Source organism: Colobus angolensis, unplaced genomic scaffold (assembly GCF_000951035.1).
Source record: "Colobus angolensis palliatus isolate OR3802 unplaced genomic scaffold, Cang.pa_1.0 Scaffold26, whole genome shotgun sequence".
NCBI lineage: Eukaryota > Metazoa > Chordata > Mammalia > Primates > Cercopithecidae > Colobus > Colobus angolensis.
The window spans coordinates 743,501-761,258 of NW_012115821.1; the positions used below are offsets into that span (position 1 = coordinate 743,501).

At 41.8% G+C, this 17,758-nt stretch overlaps 1 protein-coding gene across 4 annotated transcripts in view; it reads left to right on the forward strand.

Annotated features, from left to right (window-relative positions):
- Positions 1-17,758, forward strand: part of FOXP1 (forkhead box P1) — a 658,747-nt gene that overhangs the window by 349,166 nt on the left and 291,823 nt on the right. Inside the window, exon 1 of one of the 4 annotated variants that reach the window (XM_011947140.1) lies at positions 13,565-14,066. The exons of the other annotated variants lie outside the window; for them this stretch is intronic. The gene's annotated coding sequence lies outside the window, so the exon portion shown is untranslated. Of the gene's footprint in view, positions 1-13,564; positions 14,067-17,758 lie in introns of those variants that run through there. 4 annotated transcript variants of the gene reach the window in all.

Below are 17,758 nucleotides of genomic sequence, written 5' to 3' on the forward strand. Positions count from 1 at the left end.
GATCTCCTGACCTCGTGATCTGGCCGTCTCAGCCTCCCAAAGTGCTGGGATTACAGGCGTGAGCCACCGCGCCTGGCCTCAGCCCATCCCATTCTTAGGGCTACTGTCAAAGGTTTCTCTGTGGTCAACACTGACTTTGTTAATATTATCAGTGATAGTCCTAGACACAGAATTGCTTCAGTTCAAAAAGATAGGTTCCCACACTTAAAGCCTTAAGCAAAGCTTCCCCTTCTTATTCCCCTCCTACATCCTTCCAACTGCTGCTCCCTGCTTACTTGACCTCTGAAGTCTCTCCTGCTTTCTGCCATTCCTGTCCTTGCCTTCCTGCCTGTAGAATGAAGACTTGGCTCCTTAGCATTGCCTGCAAAGCTCTTTATCACCTGGCCCCAGTCTCTGTGTCTTCTAGAAGTTCCTCCAGTCTAGCTTTCCACAAAATATCTGGGTGTCACCTAAGGGACCAGCCATCTGCTGGGAGTTAAGGATTGACACAGGAGTGCTCAAGGAGCTTACACCAGACCCCTTATTCTGCCCTTTGTTTGCCCTACCCTTGAACTTCTGTAGCTCCTGTTACTGCTCCCTTCAGTGTTGGATGCCAATCGTCCCCCTTTTTTTCCCCCTCTCCTACCTATTAACATCCTACTCATCCTTCAAGGCTTGGCTCAAATATGACTTCTGTGAAGCCTTTTCAATTGAACTCAGCCTGTGTGACTCACTCTTTTGTCTGGGCTCCCACAAGTGTATGTTTGTATTTCATTATAACCTTTGTTCAAGTCTGCTCTGTATTTTAGTGGGTTCTTTTCAGATTCGAAAGCCACAAATTCTTGCCTGAAGGTAAGAACCTATTTAATTTATTTTTGTGTGCCCAGAGCATACTGTGTAGATATTCATAGGCACTCTGTGGATGTTATTAAGCGCAGTAAAAACAAATTAGCATTTTGTTGAGGGCCTACTGTGCATCAGGACTGCGAGGTATTTTGTGTTCACCGTCATGTTTGCTCCTGCCAAGTGGCTTATGAGTGAGTTCTAGCTATGATTGTTACCCCATTTTACAGATGAGAAAACTGAGGTCGAGAAAGATTATGTGACTTGTTTGGGTCACATAGCTAGTAAATGGAAGTGCAGACATTTGCACACAGGTCTGCATGTTTCTAAAAGTCCATGTTGTTTTCACCACAACGCCTGAGAAATACATTATAATGATTTGTCATAGCCCCTGGAAATCCAAATTAAGAATCCTCAGACCTTCAAGAAATACTCCCGTCGCTCCATTTCTTTTTCTTTCTACATCCTGGAAATTTCCTCCTTTCAGTCACCTCCTCTTTTTACCCATTCTGCTTTTTTTTTTTTTTTTTTTTTGTGGTGGAGTTTCACTCTTGTTGCCCAGGCTGGAATGCAATGGCATGATCTCAACTTACTGCAACCTCTGCCTCTTGGGTTCAAGCGATTCTCCCACTTCAGCCTTCCGAGTAGCTGGGATTACAGGTGCCTGCCTCTACCCTTGACTTTTTTTTTTTTTTTTTCTCCTTTGTGTTTTTAGTAGAGATGGGGTTTCACCATGTTGGCCAGGGTGGTCTTGAAACTTCTGACCTTAGGTGATCTCCCCGCCTCGGCCTCCCAAAGTGTTGGGATTCCAGGCATGAACCACCATGCCTGGTCCCATTCTGTGTTTTTTAAATATTGCCAAAACTGTGGTGCAAAGAACTGGTAAGAAAATTCCTGACTTGCAGGTTCAGCCACTGGTCTTTCTTTAAGTGACCATTGGCCAAATTTTTATAATTTAGGAGTGCCTGTAACAAAGAAGCACTGTATCACATATTGTGAATTATATTCAGCAAGAGTTCAGTACACTCAGCTTCCTCCCATGAATCAGCATCAGGCAAGGGCCTCCCCATCATACTGCTTGAGTTCTTTGATCACAACTAACAGAGATTACCTTTGGCCAATTTAAAGGTAATCCTTAAAAGAAGATACTGGATGAATAGCCGGTAGCTCAGAATGAACAGAAGGTGGGTAAAAGATAGGAAGCAGGACAATCCCAGTGTATAGGAAGTGCCAGTATCTTCACCAGCTCATCACAGCCACTGCTAAAATCAGTACTTCTTAAACATGTTTCTGTCCTCACAGCAGTCTACTCAGATGAATCAGACAGGCCTAGTCTAAGTCCCATACCTACCCCATGGCAATGGCAGGGCAGAGGATCTTGACTAAGAGTCCCAGCCTGCATGCAACAGTGGGGGAAAGTAATTCCGTAAATGAAAATTGAAGTGAGAATGGATTCTGGATGCCCCGCTCCCACCACAAACCCCTGCTGTCCCTGAGCTCTACAGGAATAGTGGAGTTGATTGGAGAGAGGCACATGTTTGCTCTCTGGAGTCCCATCTTTTGTGGCTTTCAACCTCCTTTCTGAGCAGGCTCTTGACTTTGTCTTTGACGTTGTGAGGAAACCTTCCAGCTTTGCATCACAGGAAGTTTGATGAGCCTGCCTTTACCTTGGATGTCTTCATCTGGTATTTATGTCACTGGGAAAGATAAAATAACATACCAAGATCTGTAGCTTAGCTCGCTGCTGAAGACCTTCCTCCAACTAGTCCTCATAAAACCCAAGCTCTAAAAACTGATCATCAAATAATAAAAGAGAAATAGAGTAAATGCACAATTCATGAGACTAATATAGAGCAGGAAGACAATCTTTTTTTCCCCAATAATCTTTACTTTTATATCCTGCTTTATAGGGGTGCTGTTTAATTTCATGTTCATTTACTTTAATTACTTCTTTCTTGTAGTTTGTGGGGAAGTCTGCCATTTTCCAACATCTAAAAGATGGCTTACTTGAGTTTCGTTTCAGACCCTTTTAGAATTAATATATAATAAAACATAATATGTGTATTTGTCATTTTTCATCTCCAAGGATTACTCATCATAATAGAATCAGTTTTTCCACGGAGATTTTATCAGACTTACAAGTCAGATTGGTTGAATGCATTTCTTTTGCTAATAAACAGAGAACCTTTACCCTGGAAGCATCTCCCCGCTGAATTCCAATAATTTAGTGTTTCCTTGCCTTAAGAGCTCAACCAGTAACCTAGGCATCAAAACAAATTTATTAGCCTAAAAGAAGGTTGTTAAGATGGGAGAACTTAAGAGTATGAAAGCGAGGAAACATAATAAAACCAAAACGTAAATGTTGAATACATATATGTTAGATATTTTTTAAAAACTTCATTTTAGAGGGTTAGGCTGAACTCGCCCCCACCCCAAGCAAAACATTTTGGGGTACAGATTTTTCTGTCTCTGTAGTTGCATTTACTTCTGTGTTACACATGGGGACAGTGTGAGGCTAGTGGGCTGTTGTATTCTGACTTAAAAAATTCTTGTGTTTCTAATTTAGAAGATAATTGCAGTCAAGGTAGGACAAGACCATGTTGGATGGTGGCTAGTCTGATTGCTGCCTCTGTCTTGAACTGCCTTACGATCTGTAGGTCCAAGGTTAATTGTGGGAAGATTTTGGCCATGAAACTACGACAAGCCCTTACAGGAATGGGAGAAGGGTGTAGTTTCTTTCAAGTGCATTTATTAGGGTAGGTGTGATCACCGATTCACTGCTTGGCGATAAGTGGGCCCATTGGTTCTTGTTGTGAGGTGGTTCTAAATCCTCCTTTTAAAAAGCTCCGTTCAAGTTGCTGTGAGCTTCTCATGCTGCTTGCTCCCAAGTATTTCAGATGTTGCAATGCTGGGCATTTTGTCAAGCTCATAACTGTGAAATGCTTTCTCCATATAAGATACGGAGATTTGACCCTATAGTAAAGATATGAATGTGGATTTGCTTTTACCCTGTAGATAAGATCAGCTACAGTGAAAGACACAGGTAAACAGAATGGTTAAGCAGAAACTGTTGGAATCCAGTGTACATGAGAAAAGAGTGAAATTTTTCAGGGCTAACAGTAAAGCCCTCTTCAGTGTGTAGCTGGAATTCACCTTCTCTAGTATTTTTGCACAAGACTGAGAATAAAAATGGTTATGATTGATGAAGCATTCAGTGTATATCTAACTGTAAGTTGGACTAGAGGGACTTTTAAATCACCCAAATGAAAGATTGCATTATCATGAACATTAATATGTAACAGTTAAGTGTGTCATAGCTTATCATAAGTCCTGGCATTCACAGAGCTCTTTGAGGCCAGCCAACCAACCAATAAGGAAAAACTTTTTAGCAAATGCAGGTCCGCAATACCTCCGTGAGTGAGGCCAGCCCAGTAGTCATGACTCTTAATAGGTTATTTATTTTTGTGTGCCCAACCTATCTATACATTCTAGTCACACTTTGTGGGGGGCTTGAAGATGTACTCTGAATTTTCTCTTCCCAGTATTCTTAATGGGAAGAGAAAAGCAGGGTTGAAACCAAGGGGAAAATTTTACTTCTGGTGAGACTAGGAAGTTAGGGAGGAGGAAAATACCCAGAGTAACTTATTAAGGCATGGAGGTTAGATTAAATGTTTAGTAATTTTAAAATTTCTTATAGATTTGTTAACATTTATGTAGTTGACAAATTATTAACTCTTCATCCCTAGAAAATGAATTCAGGAAGGTAGAAACTTCTGGGGGTTTTTTTTGGTTTTTTTTTTTGAGACGGAGTCTCGCTCTGTCACCCAGGCTGGAGTGCTGTGGCCCGATCTCAGCTCACTGCAAGCTCCGCCTCCCGGGTTCACGCCATTCTCCTGCCTCAGCCTCCCGGGTAGCTGGGACTACAGGCGCCGCCACCTCGCCCGGCTAGTGTTTTGTAGTTTTTAGTACAGACGGGGTTTCACCGTGTTAGCCAGGATGGTCTCGATCTCCTGACCTCGTGATCCGCCCGTTTCGGCCTCCCAAAGTGCTGGGATTACAGGCTTGAGCCACCGCGCCCGGCCGAAACTTCTGTTTTTTATCTTTTGCAAAGTAATGTCTTTTCCTCCAAATTTATAAGGAGTACATGTTCATAGCAGAAAATTTGAACTATAAGGCAAAATATTTTTAAAATCATGAGTACCTCTGTTCTTAATACCCGGAGAAGCTTAGTAAGTGAAAGGGCTATCCTTACATGTATAACATTTTTTTATATGTTAGCGCTACATATATTTAATTAATTACATTTTTAACGAGTACATACTTTTCTTATTTGGCATATTTATTATGTGGTCATATGTCCATTGAAACTTTGTCTTTATGTCTACCATAACACCAAGCCCAGTACCATTTTAGAGGGATGAGCTTATTAATATTTTTTAAAAATTACAATAGGTGCATCATATCAGAGTTAAATCTTTGAGTTTCTTGTGGAAGGGAGAGAGAAGAGAAAAGGAGTAAGTATTTACTGAGAACCCAGCACATGCTGAGTACGGGGTTACATGCTTCTTAGGAATATTGCACTTTATTATCATTAAATACTGATGATAATGATGGTGATGATGGTAGCTAAGTATCATTGTGCATTTACTAACAGATGAGAACTTGGACATGTATCATTTCATTTAATTCTCACCACAACTCACTAAAGTTAAACACATCCATTATTTCCATATTAAAGATGGAAAACCTGAGGTTCAGAGAGGTCAAGCTAATTACTCAAAATAACATAGCAAAAATTATGAAGCCAAGTTGCCTGATGGTTCTTTGTCTACCCTAAGATGCGTGCCCAGCTGTCCACGCCAGTGCATTTGCTGCATCTATCCAACACACCAACCTGCCTCTTAATGTTTCTAAGTGACTTCTTTCTAACATGAGCCTCCTTTTAGCAACTTCCCTTGAAGGATTTTTTTTGACCTTTTAGTTTTTTTTTTGGTGTTAAAATTGGGGGATGGAAGCACTATAGGCAGCAGGCCATGCCCTACTTGGCCCAGTACATGGAAACAGATAGCCGTGAAGCGACACCCTTGCCTGCTCGTGATGTCAGCTGCATTGTGGATGCTGCTGTTACCTCTCTCAGGGAGCATCTGTGGCCACTGCAAGACTAGCCTATGAATCCTTCCTTCGATTTCCATTGCAAACCGAGGCACAGCTCTAATGACGGTGTGTAACCTATGCCCTGAGCCCAGGTGTCTGCTGTTACATGTTAGAGTAAGAAAGGTGTATCACTTGGTTGGCATTGACCATGTTTTGCAGTTGAGGCCACGTGTGTAACCATTTCCCTACTCTGGGACCAGGTTTTCTGTAACAGCTGTTGGCCTAGGACATTTTGTTTCACTTCCATCGGCTTCTGTTTCTTTATCTCAAACATTGGGAAAATCGTAGTACCTGTCAAGTAGGGGTGTCAGAAGACTGAGTGACGTAAGTAAACCACTTCAGTAAAAGCCTTGCATGAAGTTGGCACTCGGGGGCCTGAAGCATTGTTGTTCTTCAGGGGTACTCTAATGACTAAGAATTGTTTTCTTCAGTGACAAGTTCTTAGAGAACCAATTTAGATACTGGGAGATTGGCTAATTACACTTTTATTAGTCCCACTCCCTCAAGGAAGTGACTTTTCTTTAGTCCTTCCTGGAATTTGGGATATATCAATTAGCATGTGTTCATAGAACACCTCACTGCTCAACAGTGGCTGAAAACATGAGGAAATTCATTATTTACTTGCCCAGAAGTCTGAAGATAGGCAGTGCCAGGATTGGTTTGGCAGCTTAGTGTGGGGTTGGGGAAGCTCTTTGATTCCTTCAACTTTTCCCTCTTGGCCACAAGATAGCTGCTGAAGCACCAGGCATCACCTTCCTACATGGTTTCATTTAAAGGCACAAAGTAAGGAAAAGGACAGAGCAGTGAGAGAAAGAGAGCTCTTAGTGTCCTCTTATCAAGAAGAAAAAAAGTCATTTTCCCCTTATATCTTTTCAGTCATCTTCCCCTTATATCTTTTGGCCAGAAATAAATTAGATCACCATCCCTAACTGCAGAGAAAGCTGGGAAGGGGGAGCATCTCATTTTTTCAGTTTGGGGAGTAGGCGGTGGGAGAAGAGGGAGGGAAAAGAGAAAGAACGAGTTGGGATTGGCTGTTGGGTTGCAATCCGGTAGTGTGTGCCATATGGGTAACACTTCATACTTGACCAGTGGAGGTTAACCTAAAGTCTTCATTGAGCCTACAAAGGAGATAGATATAAATATTATTAGGTTCACAATTATTCAGAATGACAGTACATTTTTGGATTCTCATATCATTGCTAAAGCTGAAATTTCTTGGTATCTAGACAGTGTGGGTAACTCCAACGCACTTTGTTGACTTTGTTCATCATCAGGCTTTATCCCATCTTAAGCTCTCTATATATCACTCAGGAAATATTTTGTAGATGGCTCAGCTTCCTGCTCAGCGCCATAGTTCTGGATGTTTCCCACCCCACACATGGTGTTGTGTATGACCACCACCCCCGCTTCCAAATGGTCTTTGGTTCTGTATTTGCCCATTGCGAAAGAAACATCCTGACAGCTATGATGTATTTATAACGTTGTACGGCTGGTTTTACAGTCACTTTCTTACATCAATGCTAATCTTTCTCGCTAAGCCGAAAAATCCATCACACCTTGAACTACAGTGGAAAGCTTCACCTGAATTGTGTACATTTTGGGTTTTTCAGGGGAGGGACAGGATGGAGGCACGTGACTGCTTAAGAACCTTTTCACAGTGTTACTCTCATTTCCAAATGGTATGAGTTATTTGAGTTGCTGAAGCAGAGCACTTTCTGTAGGATAGCTGATGTCTCCGAAGACACAGTTTACATTCAATGTGTCCCGAAGAGAGTAGCAAGTACATTTTTCTAACAGTGAAAAAAGAAATTATTTTGCAACTAGTTTCTTAAAGAGTGCAGTTGGTTCTAATCTACAGGCATAAATCTTTCAAGTTACTCAATTATATAAATCTACAATTCTAATCAAAACCGTGTTTATAAAAAATAATTTTTATTTAAATTTGATGAAAAGATTCAAAGAAAGAACGGAATTTTTAAAAAGTCATTACCAAAAAACACTTTTCTTTTTTTTCTTTTTTTGAGACACAGTTTCGCTCTGTCACCCAAGCTGGAGTGCAGTGGTGCAATTTTGGCTCACTGTAAACTCTGCCTCCCGGGTTCAAGCGATTCTCCTGCCTCAGCCTCCTGAGTAGCTGGGATTACAGGTGTGCGCCACCATGGCCAGCTAATTTTTATATTTTTAGTAGAAATGGGGTTTCACCATTCTGGCCAGGCTGGTCTTGAACTCCTGACCTCAGGTGATCTGCCCGCCTCAGCCTCCCAAAGTGCTGGGATTATAGGCATGAGCCACTGTGCCCAGTGCAAAAAAAAACACTTTCAATTTTAGAATTTATTAATTTCCATTGAGAAGAAAATACAATTTTTAATGAATATGAAGAATTTTGAACTGGAAACCAAGTATCCATCTGCTGAAGATCTGATTGTCATGAATATGGAAACTCTAAAACTGCACAGTCCAAGATGTGGCAGCCACTAGGCATGGGTGGCTACTTAAATTAATTAAGCTTACATAAAATTAAAAATTCAGTTCCTCAGTGACACTAGCCATATTTCAAGTGCTCAGGAGCCTCATGTGGCTATCGGCTACCCTACTGGATGTTGTAGGCATAGAACATTTCCGTTGTCACAGAAAGTTCTGTTGGGCAATGATGCTCTAGACGAGTGGTTCTCAACCAGAATTGACATTCCCCAGGAGGGGACATTTGGCAATGTCTGGAGACATTTTTGGAGGTCACGAATGTGGTAGGGGCATGTGCTACTACCATCTAGGAATGCTGTTCAACATCCTGCGATTCACAGGATAGCTTACATAATGAATACTTAATTTTTTGGCTCAAAATGTTCCTAGTACTGAGGTTGAAAAATCCCACTCTCTGGTGGGGTGGGCTTCTGTGGCTCCCAGCTCCTCAGTTCAAATTTTAAAGCAATTCTCATTATACAGATGTCAGACAACATGTGTTTTGGATATAATATTGGTGCTAGATAGGGTTAAACCTGTGATTAGGTTCAGAAAAGACTTGTTCTGAGTCCCATGGTCCCCAGTTAGAGGCAAGGGAGGATCCACTGGGTTGCATGGGGAGTCTGGTTGACACTGATGCTGCTGAGGCTGAAGAAATAAGGCAGTCGTGGTGTTGTTTCCCTTTATTCTCTGTCTTCTCCCCTCCTCACCTACCCTCTCCCTTCCAGCTGAGTGGAGCCTGCCATCTAAGTCATGATGTCTGGGGGTAGAGTGGATTGGCTTGTACTCCAGGCCAGCTTCATTATTCAGGGCATTTGTGTGAGCAACAGGGGCTGGTACTGACATTCCTGCTTGGCAGCAGTTGGATGCCAATATGGTGTCCAAGGATCAGGTGTCTCAGCCAGAGGGGTGGGTTCAGATCCGGACTCTACTGCTTAGCTGTTGTGTGGCCAAGAGCAGATTATTGAACCTCTCTGAGCCTCAGTCTCCTCATTTTCAAAATGGAAATAATAACAGCCTGAATTTTACAAGGTGATTGTAAAGATTAGGTGAGGAAATGGATGTAAAGTGACTAGTATAACTGCTGGCATATTTAAGAATAAATTGGTAGCTTCTATTATTGTTGTTTTTGTTATTGTTTATGTTACTATGGTTACCAGTCCCAAGAAAGGCTGACTGAATTGATCTGGGGTTCCTTCCCGCCCAGGAAGAGGAAGTCAAAGCCCTGGTTTGCTGGGCTGGCTGGTCTGGAGCCAGGGCTAAATGCCAGGCAGGCGGCAGGACCCTGCCCACTCCATCGCAGCTTAAATGTTACTTACTATATTGTTTCTAGCTTGCCTATGGCCTCTGGCATCCACATGACTCTAAACTCCATTCAGTTATTTTCTTTCCTCCAGTGCTAAGTTAGGATGTTCACTTTGGTGCCTCCTGGGTTTCCAGCATCTGCAGAAATCCTACACAAAAGCATTCAGAAAGTGTTGGGGCTGGGAAGTTTGTGTTGGCCTCTTTTCAATGACCAATGCAGCTCTTTCTCCTTCCTACCGTTCCCACTGGCTTTTTTGTGATCAGTGACCACAAGACTAAGGATTCCACAGCAGGCCTGAGGCCCTATTGTGTGAACCAGCTGGCCATTCCCCTAAACTCATAGGTTGGTCCATCCCTGACTGAACCAAAACTATGAGGAGCCTGGAGAGGAACTTCTTAAGTCTGTATTCAACTTCATGCTGGAATTTTTTTTTTTTTTTGAGATGAAGTGTTGCTCTGACACCCAGGCTGGAATGCAGTGGCACGATCTCAGCTCACAGCAACCTTCGCCTCCCAGGTTCAAGCGATCCTCCTGCCTCAGCCACCCGAGTAGCTGGGATTACAGGTGCATGCCACTACGCCCGGCTAATTTTTGTATTTTTAGTAGAGGCAGAGTTTCAATTCACCATGTTGGTCAGGCTGGTCTCAAATTCCTGACCTCGTGATCTACCTGCATGGGCCTCCCAAAGTGCTGGGATTACAGGCGTGAGCCACCGCGCCCAGCCATGCTGGATTTTTTTAGACTTCCAGTTTAGTTTGCTTTGAGATCATCTTGAGTTCTTTCTGACTGTGGGCCCTGACTTCTTTTTCCAACTCCATTATTAGCAGGAAGAGAGCATGGCTGATGAACTGGTTAATTACGTAGGAAACACGAGATCCTACAGATTTTGAGTATTAGTTATGAGAGTTAATTGATTTGTGTGTGTTTAGTTGGTTTGCCTTTCCATAAAGGCTAACATATATTGTAGAGTAGGAGAGCTACATATAGAACACTATCTATTTTGGGCTCCTGTGTGGCACCTTATGGTTGCAAATGACCCAAAGCCAACTCCAGCTGGCTAAGCAAATAAGGGAATTTAATTGGCTTGTGTAATTGACAAGTCCAGGAGGAGGCCTGTTCTCTGTGAGCATTGTTAGGAATCTGTCTTGCTATTGTGCTCACCTTCTTGCTGCTATGTCCTGGCCTCCGTTCAGCCAGCTTTCTTTTTGTGGAGGCAAGCCCGATTCATGCTTTTAAAAGTTTAGCAAGCCAGCAGAAGGACAGCCTTTCTCTCTCCCAGTAGTTCCTATGGAATGCTAGTAGTTGAGTATCATTCTTGGGACATGTCCATCCATCAGCCAATCAGTATGGCTGGCAGAGGAGAACTCACTGATTGGTCAGACTTGGGTTATGGCTCCACCCTCTGGAGCTGAGAGATGCTTCAGCCTCCTGTGAACCATTAGGACTCAGAGTGGGGAATGGGCGTTTCCCCCAAAGAAAAATCAGGCTAGTGTCATCAGAGAAAGGGGAGCATGGATATTGGGCAGACAAAAACAACAGATACCACATTTCCCTTTTCACTGTGCTGGTGACTTGCAGAAAATCTCCTGCCTGGCACGTCTTGATTTCGCCATCAAAGTCGCTCGCAGGCCCTCGGCCTGATTTTATTTACAGCAGCAGCACACCTCTCTCTTCTTCCCTGTAGTCGTGATACCCTGGTCTTTCCCCCAGAGGTTGGAATAAATGGCCTTCTCTGAGCCACAATCAATGGCATTCCATAAGGTGTGACAGAGGAGGCCATCTGGCACTTGTCCCATTGTCGTTTCTCCCTACCCAGGGAAGAGGCGCATTCCAGGCAGAAGGTCGCAGCTCAGCCAAGCGCTGCTGTCTCAGAAGCATCACCCTCAGACTGGGGTCTGCAGCACAGAAACGCCACCAGAGTCAAACACCTGGCAGGATTTCCCCCTTTCTCTTTGTGAAATTTTCCAACAGAACCAGGTTGTGGAATAATACATAATGAAAATGATTCTTGAATAAAATTATAAGTTTGAATGTTCTGCACAATACTTTCCCCAATATTGGATGGATTTTTTAAAAAGATGCTAGCACTGAGATCACTGGCCCATTTCAATTTTTATTGAAACAAATAAACCCAATAAAAACACTTATGCTGAGAGCTGTAGCGCCACAGTAAAAGAATCACCCTGTATTGAATGTATTGATTTATTTATTTACTCCAACTGGAAAATCGAGTATTGTGTTAATGTATTTTATAAGAATCACATTGCTCGATGAAATGGCTAATTTATTTTAGCGTATACATAAATAGCTAGCAATTTTCCCTGAGACAGGCTAATGAAAATGATGCCATGAAATTGTCTATACTATGAGGAGTAACGGAGACGAGTTATTATTGGGTGAGTGCTAAGACGCGCTGAACTGGCCATCATATCTTTGAACTTTTGAACTGCTACTTGTTTCGTGTGATTTATTGATTTTGCTCTCTCTCTGTTTAGCTCAACTTTAGTTTTTGCCCAGCAGTGCAGATAAGTGGCATAGGAGATTTAATTTCATGGGTATTTGGGGTTAAAACCTATCTTTAAAAAGAATGCTAAACATGTTTTAATAAAACATGAGTTGCAGGGGTTTTAGGTTTCTGTACGATATGGATCTGATAAGAACCAAGGCAGTTCAGCGGCCAGCCCAGAGGTTCCAGGCTAGGGAGGAACTCTTTCTGAGCTTTGGGAGTTTCACCAGGGCCACATGCATTTTATTTGCTAGATCAGCCTGGCTTCATTCTTAATTACATGTATCATTTATCCCCCTGCCGGTGCCCTTTTGCTCATGACACATATTTTGCCTCGGTGCCTGGTACACAGATGGTTTCTGGGGTTCTAGCAGACAGCATCATTGTCCCTATCCTCCCGTCCTTGCATACCGAGGGCTGGCCGCTACCGAAGCACCCTCATTTTGCCTGATCTCACGGGGAAACTGCTTTCAAGAGCAGCCACGGCTCTCACCTAGGGAATAAAGACATGGAAGTCTCTCAGCATCAGGGCCAGGGCTGGCTCGCCGCTGCTCAGCTGCCTCCAGATCCGTTCTCTCTGGTCCCCATCAGCATTGTTACCCTCCTTATCAGCCAGCCCTGACCTTTGAGTGGGATGTTTCACTCACTGCTTGGTGGTGGGAGGTGGTTTTCATACTAAGTGATCATGACGAGAGAGCAGCCTTACTTTTTATTGTTTGTCTTTGGACCTGCAGAACTTTTCTTAAAAATGTAACATTTTGGGAACTCATTCTTGATAATATTTTTTATTTTATTAGCTAATTTCTAAAGGATAGTTTGACAACAGTATTTTATGCTTTTTTTTCTTTGTGGGTGGGGGTGGTGGTGGTGGTTGGAGGAGGTGGGAAAGAGCTTTATCATGTAAAAGTAACCATCCTAGAAATTTCAGGTAATAAATTTTCAGGCGCATGAATGGTTAAGACTCTTCACTCAGTGACACAGTATGTGAATGAGGAATTTTTATGAAGGTAACGGTCTCGTTCTTTAAAAATCTGATTTATTTAGCAGGTACTTCTAAATGACCAAGTAATTTTAACCTTCAGGGAAAGATGGGGAGGGGGTGGGTGGGTGGGTAGAGAAGGCTTGTATCTCTGCAAGGGATTGAGAATTCACATCCCTTTTAATGATTAAACTGGCACGATCTTTATTTGGATGTTAAAAGCTTTTTCTTACATTGCAAACATTCTCAGCAAATTTACAGTCAGATATTTGGAAACAGCTAACACTTGAAAAAAAAAAAAAAAGGAGGAGGAGGGCCTGTTTGAACTAGGAAACAAAATTAGTGGGAATAGCTGAAAAGACAGGACTGACCCCAACACCATTAGCTGGGGGAAAAAAAATTCCATTTCATTGCAACTATGTTATTGTTTACTTTACCATACACATCCTAATATGGTTACCTCCCCGTCAGAGGAGGCCAAGCCAGGGGTTGAGAGGCCCCCTCCGGGAGAAAGCTCCTAACTGCTTCTCAGACAATAAGAAACAAACGGTACAACTCCACAAAAGGCTTCCCGGAAAATAAGTGTCAAATAAATCCTACAGAACTCTCGCTTCTGCCACTGAGCTCTGTATATGCAAACCTGTTTTTATGCCATCGCTTCCCCAGGCTGAGCTGCGTTTGTTTGGAAATGTAAGCCACTGGTTTTCTTTTTTTTCTTTTTTTCCCTTTTTTTCCCTCCTCACTTCATCTGAGGGCTCTGGATTAATTCCTTGAGATATATCTGTACATACATATCTCATGAGTTATGTTTCCTGGAGCCTTTTACTAGGAACATTAAGGTAAGAATGTTGATTTAGCCTGGGACCTTTGTCACTCAAACTAATGCTCATCAGTGATATAGACATTGTAAAGAAATATTGCGGAGGTCTTTTGTGGTCCCCCTCCCAAACAGAGAGGTGCAGTGCTTTTAATTGTCATGCATGGATTCAGAAAAAAAATGCCACCAGTTGTGGATGAGATGTAGCAGAGGTGTGTACTCACTGGTGTGGTGTAAACACTGCTGAAAACACCCCCGATCTGTGGCAGCCACAACAGTTTCATTAGAAGCCTTTTCCTGCTGTTTCTTCCAATTCTTCTCTACTTGGGCGTATTTCTTTTTCTTTTTCTTCTTCTTTTTTTTTTTTTTTTTTTTTCCCTTTTTTCAACTCTCCTGATCTTTTCCAAATCCTCATGGTCTTGAGGCTTGCCTGTTATTATCTGCAACTCCAGAACAAAGGTAGGTTGCTCAACTCTGTGCTTCGGGGGGAGGGCCAAGTTATTTTGGGAGGGATGTCTTCCTAATGCATGAGTGGCTGACCTAAAAGAGGGGGGAGAGATCATGCTTGGAGCCGAGGGATGAGAGCGCACGCACTGTGGCAGCTTTTATGTAGTGGAGTTTATTTTTATGCAACTTGAAGTAGCGGCAGCATCTTTAGTAGAATGGACTCGTTAGGTTTGGATAATCCACACTGATATAACACTGATGTGTACATTGTATTACCAAACTGGGGTTTCAGACATTTGGGGATGCTTGAATTTATGGCAGCAGCTAAGATTCCCTGATGAGGGACTGTACTGAGTTTATCGAAATTAACAGATTTAGGACTTTTTTCTTTTCTTTTAAATTTGAATATGAAGGTGTGTTTGGGTGACTGGCATATGTACTTTTTTTTTCGCCCTTTGGTCTAATTGCTTTAATTCCTTGGACACCTTCACTTACTTCTCAATTATTTTCTTCTCTAATTTTGTGTAATCTGGTGCTCTGTTGGAGCCAAGGTGGAGGTTTGCTGTTTTTAACTAATTGTGCCCATTGCTGGGTGGCAATACAATAGAAAGAGTAAAGACCACAAGAAATTCATCTCCACCTGAAAAGGGGACTGGAATAGAGTGGTGCAGCTTCATAATTGAAAACAAGAGCAAATTAAGCCTTGGTGAGGGATATTACAGGCTATTAATCATAATAAATATGTTTGGCAGCGATGTATTTTCTTTCTATAGTTTTCAGTTAAAAAAAATCAAAGTTGGTGATTAGAAGAGGGAATAGCCCTTCTTTGGCTTAAGATGCTGGGATGTACTTGTTCATTAGTTCAAACCACATTAAAAGTGAGCAGTTTGTTCCAGAATCAAGTATGTCATTCCCAAGCAGATTTGAATGCATCCCCATCCAAATGCAATCTCGGGTTCATGCCACAGTGCTTGGCTTTTTCTGAATATCTCAGCTTCAGCACGGAACTCGAGTGCTAAGAATTTTATTTTACGTTATTACTATGCTCGCACATTCCTGTTGGTTTCTTGGCTGCGGATCATCTCTGTGCATGCACTGTAGCCCTGTCAAGGTGAAGCTCTTTGAAAAATAGAAATTCAATGTATTTAACCAAAAGGAGCTTGAGCAGCCCCAAAGTTTATTTCTTAGAAAGCTGCTAATTATGCTTGTCGTAAAACACATCTGAGTGGAAGGTTCTGAGTCCAAACAGGATCGAGTACTGCTTTAGAAATATAACTGTAGTCTGTGCTTTTAGAGAGGTTTATTTTTACTTTGGGGCCATGGAGGGGGTGATTGGAATTAGTAGCCTTTAATTAGACGGGGAGATATTCAAATTTTACAGGGATTTATGTTAGAACATGGAATGGCGGGTGGCTCTTTCCTCATTATGAATCCTCCCTGCACATAATGAGGTTCATCATTAGTTGATGGAGTGAATTTGCCCTAGCTCTACCTTGAAAGGCACATAATTTACATACTACTTCAGAGCCTGAGCTTTAATGGATTCCTCGATGAATAAAATGAAAAGCTACTTTCTTTAAATTTTTGAACACTGTTTAGATAATACGATTTTAATAAGACATTCAATTTGCTTGTTAAGTATATTTGAAAGTGCTTTTTTTTTTTTTTTCTTTTTGGGCAAAATATATTTTGGCTTGCCATGCTGTGTATCACAGCGATGTACCCTCACAGTTGTCTCAGAGGACATATGGGGTACGTTGTTAAGAAATTGGAGAATCTTAGGCGGAAAGCTTTTTCACATGCGAGCCTCCAGATTATTGACAAATCTTTTTGTATAGAAACTCCTCTGACGTTTAATGGTTATAACAAAAAGGTTTGGAAACAAGCTTATTATTAGTGTCTGGTTTTACATATACGAAATTTGTGTGCACTCTGATTCCAGCCAAAATTGACAAAATAGCTAGTTGTTCCTCCTGATGTATTTGAATGATGGAAGAGCAAACTTCCCTAGTGCAGCTGTGTGTTTCAGACTGCTGTGTAGCTATGATTCGATGAAGAGAAATTGAGTTGGAGGCTGTCTAATATGTTATCAGGGCATCAGCTTAGGAGCGTTTTGGTCCACCCCATAGATGCAGCAAGTTTTCTGTCACTCTTCCCTCTTTGGGCTGGAATGGGGAAAAAAAAATCAGCTTTGACTCAGCACGATTTGAACATGAATGTCTTTTAAATGAGTATGAGGGGTTAGTAATAGCATGTTACTGAACATGTCCTTTGCTTGTGCGAGACAGGTCACCCCTGCATTGTTACCGTTGCTGCAAGTAGAAGCAGGTTTCTGGTGGTTTGTCACTTTCAAGAGCAGGGAAGGTGTCTAAATATGAGCGAAGCCTTGTTTTGATAGAATGTTTTATTACCTGAAAATGATCAGCATATATTAACATTAATAGAATAGTCCATGTCATTCTGTTTTTTAGGCAATTTACCTCTGCTACAGACCTGTCTCCTTAAAAAAAAAAATCTTCCTCTCTTCTAAAACATATATTTGTTTAGAGAGTTTTCACTGAAGTGTACATGACAATTACAGCTGTTCATTAACAAAATTGGGTATTTGTTTTAAACTTTAACCAATCACTTTGATATGCTAATTATGGTGTAATTTAATTTGAGCCCTGTAATGATGATGCCGTTATTATGGACATAAATGATGCAGTTAAGCTGAGAGTAATCTCATTTGCATACTGTACATGCCAGTAAATTAAGCCCTTTCTTCGACTGCTTCAGCTTTAATTTTCCACTCCTTTTCACACAGCTCCTTTTCAGCCCCTCTCTTATAAGCCCACTTTGTAATAGTCCTGATGACTGTTTGATGTGAAGAGTTTCGGCACCACAATAATGCGCGACAGAAGATGTAACATTTAAAGGATTCATTATCTTGCTGAGTGTTCCTTTAAGAAAGAAGGATTAGAGGGTGGAGGGGAGACCGGAGTGTCCTTTCCATGGGATGTGACAGGGCCCCCTGTTAAAGTAATTTGAGATGCCAAATGCTCTCCACTCACCCCCAAGTCAGACTTGAGACCTATTATTTAAAATGATGGCTTTTTCCCCACTGTTCTGGAGTTTATGGTCACAAATTGTGTTGCTTTTAGCAGCAGTGAATTTCCTGTGCTCCCTTATGGTAATTGGAGGTAAAAGTTTTTTGTTTTGTTGTTTTGGTTTTTTTTTTTTTTTTTTTTTTTTTGAGATGGAGTCTTGCACTGTTACCCAGGCTGG